This window comes from Prionailurus viverrinus, chromosome F1, assembly GCF_022837055.1.
Source record: "Prionailurus viverrinus isolate Anna chromosome F1, UM_Priviv_1.0, whole genome shotgun sequence".
NCBI lineage: Eukaryota > Metazoa > Chordata > Mammalia > Carnivora > Felidae > Prionailurus > Prionailurus viverrinus.
The window spans coordinates 48,750,692-48,762,754 of record NC_062577.1 but is presented as its reverse complement, the minus strand read 5'-3'; positions in this window follow the sequence as shown (position 1 = coordinate 48,762,754).

Below are 12,063 nucleotides of genomic sequence, written 5' to 3'. Positions count from 1 at the left end.
GCTCCCTGTATGTAACATTAAAACAAGTGATTCCCAGGTCTTGCCCCCAGAGAACTTGCAGAACTTCTATAGGATATTTACTCACAAATGTTCCTGCTGGTGTAGGAGGGAAATAGTGACTGATTGCTGTTTTCTGTCTTTCAAATCTTATATGAATGTAAATATTGGGAAATTGTTGTAGACCTCAATGTGACTGACAATGGACTCCTGACAATACAGTTACCTTGTTTTCAGTCCTGCCCCAGAGCCAATTTATTAGCTGGAGGTAGTGCTGAGTATTAACACATCCTTTGTTCATCCCTCCTTAAAATTTCCCTGGTCCAAGCTATCATAATCTTTGGAATAGAGCACTTGCCTCTGACCCTAATATATCTTCTTTTGCATCCTCCCAATGCCTATTCTCAGTCCAGCAGCCAGAATATTCATTTAAAGATGCAATCAAATCCATAACTCCTTGGGGATTAAAGAGTACACTTAGCATGATGGGCACTGAGTAATGTATAGAATAGTTGAATCACTGTACTGTGCACTTGAAACTAATAGAATATTATATGTTAACTATACTGGAATTAAGATAAAAAGCTTAATAAAAACTTATATCTCATTAAAAATGTCAATCCTTAAAATTGCCCATAAAGTCCACTATGATTCTGACTTTGTCTTTCTGACTTTTTGCTCCTATTAGTTTTCCTTCTTTTTCACTCTACTCAAGTAATACTGGCCTCCTCAGCATTTCTTTAAATGCCTAGGTATTTTCAGGGTGCTTGGGAGGCTCAGTCAGTTAAGCGTCCAACTTTGGCTCAGATCATGATCTCCCCGTTAGAGAGTTTGAGTCCACACTGAGCTCTGTGCTGACAGCTCACAGCCTGCAGCCTGTTTCAGATTCTGTGTCTCCCTCTCTCTCTGCCCCTCCCTGGCTCATGCTCTCTCTCTCTCTCTCTCTCTCTCTCTCTCTCTCTCTTTCTCTCTCAAATAAATAAGTAAGTAAATAAACCCCTAAGCATTTTTAACTGTAGGAATTTTGTACTCAATTCTCTTTCACAAATAACAGCTTCTCTTTAGTGTTTTTATTCATTCCTTCATATCATTTACATTTGTTCCCCAATGTTAACTTCACGGTGAAGTCTTCACTCAGTATCCTGTTTAAAGTTGTGCCAAGTTGTCTGACCCGGTTGAAACTTTCTGTCTCCCTTCCTGATTTGTTTTCCTCCATAGCATTCATTACTTTCTAATGAATTATAAAATTGTATGCACTTTCTCCCTATGTTTCCTCTTTATTGTCTTTTTTTTTTTTTGTCTCTTGTTTTATTTTGTCTTTTCCACCAACTAAATTCCTCAAGAATCAAGATTTGGGTTCCACAATTTCATTAACAAAAACAGCCGTGTTCAGGGAAGGAACACAATAAATATAATTAAATTGACAAAAGGAATTGAGTGAATAGTGAAGTATTTTAGATTAAAGAGCACAGAACATTTTTAGGGGGAGTGAAAATATTCTTTATGATATCATATATGTCATTATGTCTTTGTCCAAACCCACAGGATGAAGAGTGAACTCTAATACAAACTATCAGCATTGGGCGATTATGATGTGTCAATTGTAACACATGTACCACTCTGCTGGGAAATGTAGGTAATGAGGGAAGCAATGCATGTGTGGGAGAGGACGCATTTGGGAAATCTCTGTTACTGTCCTCTCAATTTTGCTGTGAGCCCAAAACTGCTCTTAAAAAAAAAAAGTCTTAAAAAAAAAAAAAGCAATACCTCTTTTCTTTTTGCCTAGATAATAACCTTTTTCTTCTCCATTCCCAAAATGGTTTTTATCTTGTAAGAAAGCAGTAACTTCCTGCGTTTCTTTAATATAATGTTTATGGATTTATGACTACCTCCTTCAGGCTTTCATTCTTGATATTGCAAGTCAAGGTTTCTAGAGTACAAAAACCTCTTTTCTCTAAGTGTTTTGCTCTTGAAACTGAAAGCCAAGGCTTTCAAATCTCTGTCAGTCTCTAAAAGGCTTAAAATATTAAAAAACATTTGTGTGTGTGTGTGTGTGTGTGTGTGTGTGTGCGCGCGCGCGCGTTGAGTGAAGGCTGACGGAAGTGAATCATGAATGTTCAGTTTTACTTTATCGTGCACAGGCATATATAACTAGTAAACTACATTGGAATAAAAAACAAGACAGACTAAGTTTAAGTTCCAAAATACATTTTGTCCCTCTGAGTGAAGGGTAATAAAAATAAAACTCTTTTTCCATAAGTCTTTAACTGAAATTTAGTATGCACTAAAAGCTGACTGAAATGACCTTGTATTTTATATGCTTTCATTAGAATGCATCCAAATCATTAAAACGTCATCTTTTCCCGCTTAAACAGAAGACCTGGATTTTATGCAGAAAGAATTGACACAGTGCATTCTGCAGACTTAGTACCCAAAAATGATGGGGTTTAATCTGGCCTTGTTCCACCAGCAGAAAATAATTAGATATCAACAGAGAAGTAATGAAGTGTAGCCATGTATTTTAACTAGTGTTTCATTAATTCCCCTTTCATATATTTAATGTGATTTCAAATTCAAAGTAATTATACTTGGACAAGCTTCTTTGGTTAAAAGTGAAGTTGATTATAGGAAACTTAGACTCTTAGGTACTTAAAAACAGTAAACAATTATAGCTCATCATTTTATGCGTTCCTTTTCCTTAGAAAGTCACAATGACCTACACTTTATCATATATATCTTACTACATTAATAAGACATGTATAATCTATTGTTCTCAAGATCTTAGAGGTATATTTTTCAAGAAATAAAAAAAATAATTATTTTCATCTAATTCACATTTCAATTGATAATCCTTTTTGCAAAATTAAAAATCTAATTGTTAAATAAAATGTAAAACAGATTTTTTGAAATATGAAAATGTAAGTTATGTTATGACAAAGTGTGTGGAATATAAATAAATAAATAGATTTCTTATTTTGTATGTTAAGGGACTTGTGACTGGGCTGAAAAATAGAGCTAGTAAGTGAGAAATATTGGCTTATTCTCATAAAAAGTCCTTGTCTGTTTGCTAGTTGCTAACTAAAATGGGCTGAAATGAAGTTTGAATAAATTGATGTTGACTCCTAATGCTTCATCAGAGGTGAACATTTAAGAATACGGAGAAGACAAAATCAAAAACTCGGTCAGAGTTCAGAAAGAACAAATTGGGTAAACTAGGTCCCTGCCATTAGCTTATTATAACTTCTTGGATAATGTGCCCTGTTTATCTTTCTGGAAAAGTGAAGTCATGGAGTTCTGTACAAGCGATATCAACAAAAGCTTAGACAACTTTAAAATAGTGTGCTTTAATCTAGTAGGTAAAACAAGAGCCAGTATTTTCTCCCATCCATAACAATCACCAGTATCAATGAGATTCTCAGATAACTTGAGACCTTCTAAATGTACACTTATAATATGGAAGCTAAGTCACACTGAACTGTAAATGCAAATAAACAAATATTAATTAAACACTAGGCCCTGAGGTGAAAGCAAAGCTGGGACAAATGAATTCAAAAGAAAGATCACCATTTAGAAAGGTACAAATACCAAATTATTTGTGTATATGCATGCAAAATGCAGTTATATTTCTATATGTCAACCAGAAATAGAAATATTATTTAAAAAATAATATAACTTGGGGCCCCTTGGTGGCATAGTCAGTTAAGTGTGAACTTAACCTCAGGTCATGATCTCATGACTCATGGATTTGAGCCCCACATCGAGCTCTGTGCTGACAGCTCAGACCTGGAGCCTGCTTGGGATTCTATGTCTCCCTCTCTCTCTGCCCCTCCCTCGCTCACACTCTGTCTCTTTCTCAAAAGTAAACATTAAAAATATATGTAATTTGCAAAAGCATAAAAAAACATTTAAGAGTAAATCTAAGAAGAAATATGAAGCTGCTGCATTAAAAACAATAGAATATTGGCATCAATGAAATTAAACTTATATAAGTGGAGAAATATATTAAAATATTCAATATTATAAAAACATTAATAACTTCTTAAGGCTCATTTTCCAGAAGTTGCCAAGCTGATTCTAGAATACATATGGAAATACAAAGGACCAAAAATAGTCAAAACAATTTGGAGAAGAATAAAGCTGCAGAACTTACACTATCAGATATCTATAGTAATTATTCTATAGTAATTACAGCAGTGTGTTAGAAGCATGGGATAAACAAACTGATCAATGAAACAAAATGGACATTCCAGAAAAAGATTCAAACACAGAGATAACCTGATTTATGACAACTGTTAACACTGAAGTTCAACTGAGAACACTTGACCTTTTGTAAAATTTTGCAGAGTCACTAGCAATTTGGAAAAATGGTGTCATGACCCCTAAGTTACACTACCATGAAAAATCTATCCCAGATGGAGAGGCTCACCATCAAGTCTCCCAAGGAGTGCGAGCCTGCTCTTCCATGCTATTTACGTAATAGCAAAACAATAAAAATAGCAAAACAATAAAAAACTTTTAGAGGAAAACAGGAGATTATATCAGCAGTTTTAGGGGTGGCACAAATTTCTTAAATAGAATACAAAATATATTATTCAAAAAAATAACTATGGACTATGTTAAAACTAAGTATTTTATTCATAAAAGATACCACCAGGAGAGTGATAAGGCAGCATAGAAAGTACTAGAAGAGATTTATCATGCACATATACAAATTAGGACTAATATCCAGAATATATGAAAAATATACATAATGAGCTGAGAGCATGTGTGTGTACGTACATATGTATATAGTGTGTCTATATAAGAGGAATTACTACAAACTGATAAGAATGTCAGAAAATCCAAAAAAAAAAAAAACAGACAAAAAACTTGAAAAGATATTTTGCCCAATAGTATACACATTTGGCCAATAATCTACGAAAAGTAGCTCAATTTTATTAATTGTTAGGAAAATTTAAATTAAAGCTATTACTCCTAAATAAACACTGTAATGATTATAATGAAAATAGACAAAGGGGAGCCTGGGTGGCTCAAGCAACCAACCCTTGATTTTGGCTCAGGTCATGATCTCTCAGTTCATGGGTTCGAGCCCCACTTGGGATTCTCTCTCCTCTCTCTCTCTCTGCCCTTCCTTCCTTGCTCACTCTCTCTCTCAAAATAAATTAATAATATTTCTGTAAAACAAAGAGAATAGACAAAAATATATAATTACTTTTCATACACTGATGATGAGAGTCTAAATTGGCAGAAAATCTTGGGTACAGTGTTTGACAATATCTATTAAAAGTAGAAAGGTACTCAGAAGCAGTAAATCCATTCGTAGGTATATAACCAACAGAATTTAGTACATATTTTTACCAAAAGATGTTCACTGGAGTATTTATAGAGTCATTGTGATAATGCTAATTGAAAACTACATAATTCATCAACATTAAAATACAGAAATTAATTGTGGTAGAGTCGCAATGACATTTCCATAGTCATGGAAACCTCACATATTGTTGAATGAAGCATCCAAACACCAAAGAATATATATGGCTCTATCTCATCAATATACATATAAAACCTGACAAAAATAAGTCAATGTTGTTAGAATTTAGAACAGTGGTAAAAATTCCTGAAGTATACAATCATTTACTCATGTTACCAAACACAGTTCTATTTCCAGAACGAAAGAAAATGAGAAAAGTGACACATTATGTGTCATTTCAACAGCTACTTATTGGTATAATCTCCTATTTCCTTGTACAGTGCTGAGGAAAGAAAATTAGCTTTCAAACAGGAATCATTTTGCTTTGAATCTTCTCTACAGAATATTCCCATAAATAAAAGTGCTTTCATAAAGATATTCATGATGAAATATAGTTCTCATAGCAAAACTTGAAAGCACCTTGAAGGTCTCACAGCTGTGGTATGGAAGAGTGGGCTCACACTCCTTGGGAGACCGGATGGTGAGCCTCTCTTCCCAAGTTCACACTTAATGACATCACATCCGCAGCTCTGTTCTTTGAAGTGCTGCTTTAATATTGACCAGCACATCACTGGGTGAGAACAAATATGTTTTTTGATCTGGCACATATTTGCATTATTAAACAGCAGCTAAAAATAAAAAGGTTTACACTATTCTGCTGGAAAAATACTTTAGTACAGTTATTTTTTTATATTACCATTCAGTTGTACATAAAGATGATAATAATTAATTAACATGATACATGAAGTTAAAAACAAAAAGGAAAATGCCACATGTCAATCTTAGAGAATACGATTTTATTATTCTTATGTTTTCCTGTATTTTTAACTTAAAAATAGTTTATTATAAAACCCAAAAATACAATAAAATGCATCTGTTTTTTTAAAATTTTATTCATAATGGTTGTAAAAAATGAATATTAGAAATATTATTTATTATGAAAAGCATAAGACCTAAAAACTCTGAAGTTAACATCAGCTAATGCTTGTTGCTTAGTTCAAGATACTATGTCAATATCAGTCTTTGTTTCAAACATCTTAATTTACTGCATTATTTGCAACAATGGTAAGATATATGTTTCATTTGGAACACTTGCATGGTGTTATCTTAAAAGAGAGACAATAAATAAAGATTAACATCTTTCTGTGTTATAAAATTCAAGATATATGTGTAAAACAGTAAACTCTATTAAAGAGGATTAAACCCATTAATTATAAAAGTCTGTGACTATTTCTGCAGAGATCCTGTATGATTTATTTTTCAAATGTAAATTAAAAACTATCAAACCAAACAAAATTATACACACAGAAATCCATGAGAGCCACAATGTGAAAGCCAAGCAAGCAATCCAGTATTAGACTGTCTCATTTGTGGCCAAGATTGTATTTATTGCAATTGCACTTAAGTTTTATATTTTCCAGGATGTAAGACAACATATATTGTAAAATCTAGGTAACTACAGAGTTAGTCACATAAAATATGATATTTGTTTATTATCTTCTACTTAAAACAGTCTTTTGGCTTATCTTGTGAGTCATACTTTATAAATTTAGCTTTCATGTACTAGGTCTCCATTTTTACAGTAGAAGAGAATTTATAGGAGAATATATCAGTTGATGGTTTTCTCTGAAGATGAAGTTATTTTAATATATTCCACTTCAAAGCAATGTGGAGAATTGTGAATTAATTATGTTTCTACCTGAGAAAGAGATCCAATATATTATAAAAGTGACAGATACTGGATAGTAGACAACCCAAGTCTGATTCGTTGTAATTCACTTAAACCTTCAACTTGGGCCAGACCTTTCACAAAGATATCATCTAACAATATATTTCCAAAGAAGGCACTTCTAAGAATACATCTGCCTCATTATTGTTTCAATGTCCCCTTAACATGCTTTCTGCCCCTCTAGCATGTTTCAGTACAGTTCATTGGATCAACTGAAGTGAAATTGTGCTCTCAAAACTCCCAGTTATATGTAAGAAAATAAAAGGATTTGTATTGGCACCAAGAATGGAGGCTAAAATGCTCTGAGATATGGTTTCCAGTGGGGATCCACTAGAATTAAGTGAGCAGTTTCCTTACAGGGCAGATACATCTTCAAACTAGAGCTAATCAAAAGTTGTAGTGGGGTTTTCATTCTCCCTGTTTTATTCTAACTATCTGAAAAAAAAATTCAGTTTTCATATTCATCATTACCAGAGAGTATATATGTATACATATATATGTATATATATGTGTATATATATATATATATATATATATATATATATATATTAACCTGATGATACAAAATACATAATAATTCTGGTTCAAATATAAAACGGTTTTTTTTTTATTTTTGTTTTTGTTTTGTTTTTGTTTTTGTATAAATAGCTGAGCTCAAGAGATAATAGAAGTTCCCAGGGCCAAAAGAGAAGGGAGGAAAAGAAAACAAACCAAAGTGATAAGCAGGCACAGAAATATTCACACAACTTACTAATGAGACTGTGGCCTTTAAAACAGCACAGGGAAGAATAGCAAAACCTTAAAGCCCTAATTCTGTGTTGGTTCAAGGTACTTAGACCCACCTTCTATCCCTGTAATGACGAGCCTGGCAAAGAACTTAATGATTCCATGCTGGGTTTGTGGAGTAAGAAAGACAAATCCCTGAAGAATTTGTATCCTCCAGCTCATTTTCACATTGAATTTCTGCTACTTGCCTGGTTTCGTGGGAAAAGCTAAACAAGAAATGTAAGTGGTTTCGATTTATATCAAAGTATGAGTATCATACAAAATTTTTTGACAAAAATGAAATGGAATTCAACCATCAAAAGATAATGAGGAAAAATGAAATACAAACAACATTTGGGAAGTAAACAACACACTGGAAAAAAAAACTTGCTGATAAATGATGAAGTCATAATGGAAATTAAGACTTTATTTAGACTAAAAAATAATGAAATTATTGCACACAAGCAAAAACTTGCCACTTGAACTTAACATTTTAAGAATATATAATAGGGAAGAAAAATTATGAATTAAATAACTATTTAATAAATTGGAGATTGAATCACAAAGTAAAAAAGAAATTAGAGGGAAGGCAAAATTAAAGAAAAAGTTAGAAAATAATGAAATGAAAAACAAAGCAAAACTGAACTGCCCAAAGTCTGACGGCTTTATATAAAGATAAATAGAAAACTTTTGACAAGAGTAAGATTTGTGAAAGATACACAGATAAAAATTATTAGTCCATAAGAATGGACATGCATTCAAAAAATGTAAAGTGTAACAATTAGGAACATACTTATGAATAATTTCCTTGAAAAATATACATTCCTAAAACTGACATGAAAATAAATACTGTAATGAATAAATTTTAAAACCATTTGGACATTAAATTAGCAATTACCAGTCAACACATACATACAACCACAATTACCAAATAATTTCATATGTGAATGATAAAAGCAACTCATAATAATTGAATGTATGGAGCAATTCAGAGCATAGCAAAAGAACAATATTCCAGAACTTATTTTTGGAGCGAGTATATAATAGATAATTTTACCAAGCATGGAGAAACAAAGATAAGGAAATCATAACCATAGGCCATTTATCTTGCCATGACAATGACTTTGTTTTCTTAATGTATCTTCTAGGAATTTACCACACATTCCATTTTGTTTGGGAATGTAATTGTCTGTATCAGTTTGTATTTGTTTATTTATAATAGTTTGTATTTGATAGTATTAGTTTGTTCCATCAGCTTGTATTCGTTTTTTTCCACATCTATGTCTGTATTTATATCTATCCATGCACCCATCCTCTTGCTTATCTTCTTCAGTATTGTTTCCCAGTGTAAAATACTGTGCAGGCAGGGTAGGGGTTTTCTGATTCTCCTTACTGCTCCTGTCTATGTACCTTTTCTTATCATTATTTACTACACATTTCTTTTAGGCAATTTTTTTTTAGGCTCTGTAAGTAGGTCTGTTTTAAATAATTATCTCCCCTCTGACACATTTTCTCATTAGACTTTCCATTTGGTCTCCTTATCAGATATTTAGAGAAAAGAAAATGGAGAAGAGAAAAAATAATTAATTAAAAATTTTTAAAGAAATGCAAGATAACTTATCTAATCCCATAGAGAATTTTTAGATAATTATCCTCAGTATCTCTCAATATTACACTGACATAATTTACCTTCAAAACTCTTCCTGTAGAGGTACTCACCTTCAAATGTCCCCTCTCTATAAAGAGAGGTTTACTATTATTTTTCCTTTCTGAACTTATACTCTAATAAACTTTGGCCTGCTGCTCAAAAAAAAACACAAAAAAAACAAAAAAAACAAAACAAAACAAAACAAATCTCCTGGTAGCATCTTCCTATTCTCCTTGATCTGCGTACTCTTCTCTTGTAGGAATATACTGTCCAAGCACCTAGCTAAGCCACTGGATTCCATCCTCTCTTATCTACTGAAGAACATTACTCCAGCTCTTTCTTTCTTTTTTCTTTTTTTTCCTTTTCCTCCTGCACAAACATTTTTCTCTCTAGAAGACCTAGTCATTCTCACATTAATGTGACATCTGGCAGTATTTATCTCAGGCTAGAAAAACAAAACAAAACCAACCAACCAACCAAACCAAAACATTTGCTGTGTTTTCTGTCCTTTTCTCTCCATCTCTTTATATCAAAATTATTTGAAAGAATTTTTCTTTATGGGCTATCATTTCTCAAGTCTCATTTTTTCTTGAGCCCATTCCAGTCAGATGTTCACCCCTGCCACTCATCCACATTGACCAGCATCAATGTCACCTGTGATACCCACATCACTGAATCCCACGTAACTCGCTTAGTTGATCTAGCATCTGCATTATACACAGTTGATTGCTTTTACTTAAGAGTTCTCTGGCCTTCCAGGACACTCCATTTTCTTCCTGTCTTTCTGGGAGCTACTCAGTCTCTTCTCAGATTCCTTCCACCTTCCTTAATCTCTCAATGTTGGAGGGTCATTAGATTCAGGGAGTCTTTTCTACTCACTTTCATTCTCTAAGTGATCTCATCCAGTCTCATGATTTTCTATGCTGACAACTGCTAATTTTATAATATCCAGCCCAATTCCTACATTGAGTGCATAGTTTGTTTGTTTTGTTTTGTTTTGTTTTATTTTCTTCTTGAGCACCCAAGGAAGATCCAGTCTACAACTAAAAGGTATATATTTTTTATATTTAAAAAGGTCACCTTATGTTAGTGCCACCTTTTTAGTGTCACGATCATCAGGCTTTTTTGTTTGTTAGAATATATAGATGTGGGGCAGTGTGCATGTGTGTGTTTATTCATTTTTCAAGAAAATAATTTTTCTAGGCTCTAAATTTATCAACATAAAGTTGGGTGTATTAAATTTTATCCAAATCACTATCAACCTGGGTACCGTGAAAATTCCCCTTTCGAATATTAGAATAATAGACTGGTGCACATATTACATCTTTAGCCAAATTTGCCATGCCAACCAGAAGCTTCTTTAGTATAATTGTTCCAGATCAGAGTAAAATGCTCCTGATTTCATTGTTAAACCTTGTGACTATGGGGCAGAAACTTTATTTCTAGATTTCTGGGAATAATCTTTAGTTTTGTTTTTGTTTTCTGTTTTTTTTTTTAATTTTGTTTTTGTAAATCTTTGATTAAGAAATCTCCATTCTCCAAGATGTACTGCTACCAGGTATCTTCCTTCCAGACAACATTCAGAAAATTTATAATACAGAATGGAAATAGTCTCTCTTTGTGTTATTTTTTCCTCACCAGTTAAGCATGTAAATGGACATGAAATTTCAGAGAACAAAGGGAATGCCTCTGATGCTTCAGAAAATGATTGTCTTCAGCACATATGGTGTGGATTGTACAATCAAGTTCACAGGTTAGACCTAAAAGGGAGACATATAGAGTAAGAGTAGGTTTATGCTTATTTCCTTGCTCTCTCCTGTCAATGATCGTGTATAAACCATTGACCACTTAAGTCTGTCAAATTGTCAAATTGAGACTGTAAACTTGACCCTAAGGGGAAAGTCTTTTACATTGTACTGAATCATCAGTCATCACTCTACTTAGTTTTTTTTTCCTTTTATAAATATTCATGACAATTTGAAGTGTAAGCACATGAATAAACCATATGCAATACTAACATAAAAATAGTATAAAGCATATTACAGCATATGTTAATAAAGCAAAGATGTGTGGAAAATTTAAATTAATTTGTTCTGCCATTGAAAATTTAAAAAAGAAAAAATGGCATCAGTATTTCTAATGGTTTTATATTTCAAATGGTTTCACACTGCTATTTATACTGTTTTAACAAGTAGATTTATACTGTTTCAAACAATCTTTTTTTTTTTTTTTTTTGCAAATTTCCTTCAAGGTGCTTGTATTTAATAAATCCACTAGTTTGTGGAAACATTAGTAAAATATTTCTAGGGATACAATATTGAATCTCTACTTGCATCTTTGAAAAATTTCAAGGTGAAAAGCACTGAAGTCTAAACTATGCACAGTGATACATCTTCCAAAATATTTTATTCAAATACAGATAAAGGGAGAGTAGACTGATTACTACAGTTGTGT